Below are 4,497 nucleotides of genomic sequence, written 5' to 3'. Positions count from 1 at the left end.
AAAAAAAAAAAAAAAAAAAAAAAAGTTTAAAATAAATGATGAAATTTAATAGGGATTTAGGTGACGATTACACAACCCTGTGAATATACTAAAAAAACTTTAAGTGGGTTCAGGTATCACAATAAAGCTATTAAAAATGTAACAGGAATATGTGTAAAGCTCTATATTATAGTACAGTTGTCAATTATCGCAATATAGTTAATCTTTATATTAACTTTTTTCTTGATGCTATGATTGCAAAAGTATGAAATAATTTGGAAAATATCAAGTGAAAACATCACAATAGTTTGATTATAACCATTTAAAATAAATACACAGAGATCAGAAGGAAAAACGTTTAAAAAAAATTGTTTAAAGATGCATTAATGAGTTAGACCTGGCTTTGTGAACAGTACCTGAGAAAAAGAGTCAAATATTTCAGGTGTCATAATTTGACTATAAAGCTAGTGCAGTCTTCATTTATACCAGGAATGAGAGATTCAATTTCATTTTAATCATAGTAGGTTCCTGAAGGAGAGTCCTGAATCCAATAGGGGGGAAAAATGCTGTAATTGATTAGTAGTGTCTACCATGAGTATGGGAAAGGGAAGTGGTAAGGATAACCAGGTATTTGCTAACCTTTGGCAGAATTGACCAGACTATAACTGGATTATGATGCCCAGCCTGGCATATAATGAACACTCAATAAATACCTTTCAACTGAAAATTCGAACTATCACACTTCAAAAGAGACATTGACATATTAGAGAGTTTACAGAGATGGAGTGCCAAAATAATGAACAAAGGTGGTTGAAGAAATTGAGAAGACAGTATATGATATGGAGAAGAGAATGAGTTTGTGTGTGTGTTTGGGGATTGGGGAGGGGAGTTACATTGATACCAATGCTCAAAAATACAAAGAGGGAGAGAGTAATCTTTATGATTAAGAATACAGGACAGATAGGTAGAAGTCAGAGGAAAATATTAGTTTATATAAGAAAGTACTTAATAATTGGAGTGGTTCAACATTTATGTAAATTATTCACATGTAATGGTGAGCATGCTTTTGGCAGCATAATCATAGCTAACACTTATTGATTGCTTACTGATGCCTGGCACTACTTCTGTGTGTTTTATATGTATTAACCCTTTTAATCAACATAACAACCTACTAGGTAGGTCACTATTATTATTCTCATTTAGAAATGAAGATCAGAAAGGTTAAGTTCTTTGCCTATGGTTATTTAAATCTTGAGAACTGAAATTTGACCACAGACAGTCTGTACTCTTGACCAGGAGTCCTCAAGTCCCAGGCTGAGGACTGGTACAGATCTGTGGCCTGTTAGGAAATGGGTGGCACAGCAAGAGGTGAGCAGCGGGTGAGCAAACATTACTGCCTGAGCTCCGGCTCCTGTCAGATCAGCAGCAGTATTAGATTCTCATAGGAGCATAAATCCTATTATGAACTGCACGTGCGAGGGATCTAGGTTGTGCGCTTCTTATGAGAATCTAATGACTGATGATCTGAGGTGGAACAGTTTCATCCCAAAACCATTCCCACCCCCAGTCCATGGAAAAATTGTCTTCCATGAAACTGGTCCCTGGGGCCAAAAAGGCTGGGGACCGCTGTATTATACTATGTCTACCAAGGGCAGAATACCCAACTAAAACTGACTGAAAGCTTAGGGATGTTAATTGCCTCTCTTAACTCAATGACTGGAGGTTGGTGGTTCTAGGGTTGTCCATGTGTCAACATAAATAACAGAGAAATGTTCTCTAAAAAAAGGTGATATTTATTCAGGAATAGGACATTGCAATGGGAATACACATGCCATAGTAAACTGTGTGTGTATTAGGGAAGATACAAGAAGACAAATGTTTTTTAAGGACAAACGAGGAATATTACATAATCATTTTGAAATACTTATCCTTGGCTATAAGGATCAATAACAAGGGTGACACCAGTCTGAGGCTGGACAAGCAGTTTCTGGGCACATGTCCTTGTGGAAGGATTTTTTATGTAAGATTGTGATGGCCTTTGTACAAAGTTGTGGGTTTTGCAGTCTTTCTGTGATAGTTTTTGTTATCAGGCATTTATGCATGAGACTCATTATCTTCCTGGCTTTCCCAGCTCTATTTGTCAGAGGCTTTTTGTGGTTTGTTTGTTTTTTGTTTCTGTTTTTGTTTTTTGAAATAGGGTTTCGCTCTTGTTGCCCAGGCTGGAGTGCAGTGGTGCAATCTTGGCTCACTGCTCCCTCCGCCTCCCAGGTTCAAGCGATTCTCCTGCCTCAGCTTCCCGAGTAGCTGGGATTATAGGCACGTGCCACCACGCCCGACTAATTTTGTATTTTTAGTAGAGATGGGGTTTCACCATGTTGGTCAGGCTGGTCTCGAACTCCTGACCTCAGGTGATCCACCCTCCTTGGCCTCCCAAAGTGCTGGGATTACAGATGTGAGCCGTGGTGCCTGGTCTTGTTTTTGTTTTGAGACAGGGTCTTGCTGTAACACCTAGGCTAGAGTACAGTAGCAATATCATAGTGAACGACAGCCTTGACCTCTGGGCTCAAGCTATCGTCCTGTGTCAGCGCCCTGAGTAGCTGGGAATGCAGGTGCACCACCACACCTGGCTAAGTTTTTATCTTTTTTTTTTTTTTTTTTTGAGACGGAGTTTCACTCTTGTTGCTAGGCTGGAGTGCAATGGCGGCGCAATCTCAGCTCACCACAACCTTCCCCTCTCGGTTCAAGCAATTCTCCTGCCTCAGCCTCCCGAGTAGCTGGGATTACAGGCATGTGCCACCACACCCAGCTAATTTTGTATTTTTAGTAGAGACAGGGTTTCTCCATGTTGGTCAGGCTGGTCTCGAACTCCCAACCTCAGATGATCCACCTGCCTCGGCCTCCCAAAGTGCTGGGATTACAGGCCTGAGCCACCATGCCCAGCCTGTTTTTTGTTTTTTAACACAAGTGACTCCATTTTGATTCTGACAAATTTCACACATGGCTCAATGATCTTATCAAGAATTTAGGGTTTTTCCATCTTTCCAGTCCACTGTCTTTATGTTATTGTTGAAAGTGTCATCCATAATGGTTATAAGGTGCCTACAGAAGTTCTAAGAATCACATCCTCACACAAGGTCCAAAGGTAAGAAGGAAGATGATATTCTCTTTCACTCTTGCTGTTTCTCAAGTTTGAAGTTTTTGCAGAAGCCCCACCCTCCTGAAGAATTCCTTTTAGGTACCATTGGCCTGAATTTAATCACATGTTCATGCACTAGTCAAAAGAGAGGCTGAGAAAGTAAATATGTAGCATTTTTAGACTCCAAGAAGTAAGGTGGGCTTTGCCACCAAGGAATAGGGTAGGGGCAAGGCTACTTGACAGGCAGCTACCAGTGTCTGCCACATCATGCCTGGAACTTTTCAAAGACTTGATGAATATCTGTTAATGATGTGGTAGAAAGAACTTCTGTTGGAGGGGGACGGGCAGGAAGCTTGATATCTTAAGAATTCAGGACAAACAGATAGAAATCAGAGGAAAATATTAGTTTATATAAGAAAGCATGCTGAACGCAGTGGTTCGTGCCTGTTATCCCAGCACTTTGGGAAGCCGAGGCAGGTGGATCACCTGAGGTCAGGAGTTCAAGACCAGCCTGACCAACATGGTGAAATCCCATCTCTACTCAAAATATAAAAATTAGCCTGGTGTGGTGGCATGTGCCTGTAACCCCAGCTACTCGGGAGGCTGAGGCAGGAGAATCGCTTGAACCTGGGAGGCAGAGGCTGTAGTGAGCCAAGATTGCACCACTGCACTCCAGCCTGGGCAACAAAGTGAAACTCTGTCTCAAAAAAGAAAAGAAAAAAGAACAGGGAAGGGAAGGGAGAAGGGGAAGGGGAAGGGAAAAGAAAGCACTTAAAATTACTGTGCTGACCAAGCTGGGGTGGGGTTGAGGGGGACCCCTAGAAAAGAACATACAAGAACGCCACAGACACCTCTGTTCTTGCCCAGAGTCCAGCATTTTTTGGATGGATATATACTCCAAGATCCTTTTTGCTTTAATATTCTGTGATTCTCCTCAGTAAGTAATTTTTGTTGTTGTTGTTGTTTGAGACAGAGTCTCGCTCTCTTGCCCAGGCTGGAGTGCAGCAGCACAATGGGCTCACTGCAACCTCACTGTGCCTCCTGGGTTCAAGCGATTCTCCTGTCTCAGCTTCCCGAGTAGCTGGAACTACATGTGTGCATGACCACACCTGGCTAATTTTTGTGTTTTTAGTAGAGATGGGGTTTCACCATATTGGTCAAGCTGATCTAGAACTCCTGACTTCAGGTAATTCACCCACCTCAGCCTCCCAAAGTGCTGGGATTACAGGCATGAGCCATCATGGCCGTCCAAGTAATTTCTTTTCTTTGATATTGAGATACCCCCAAAGTACTGAGGAGAATATGGTTCTTTGTGTCTTCAAAGGTAAAAGAAGTAAAGATGCACTTTGGTGTGATGGTGAACGTTATAGACGATTATTTAG

This window comes from Rhinopithecus bieti, unplaced genomic scaffold (genome assembly GCF_001698545.2).
Source record: "Rhinopithecus bieti isolate Rb0 unplaced genomic scaffold, ASM169854v2 scaffold_2339, whole genome shotgun sequence".
Lineage (NCBI taxonomy): Eukaryota > Metazoa > Chordata > Mammalia > Primates > Cercopithecidae > Rhinopithecus > Rhinopithecus bieti.
This window is presented reverse-complemented; position numbering follows the sequence as displayed.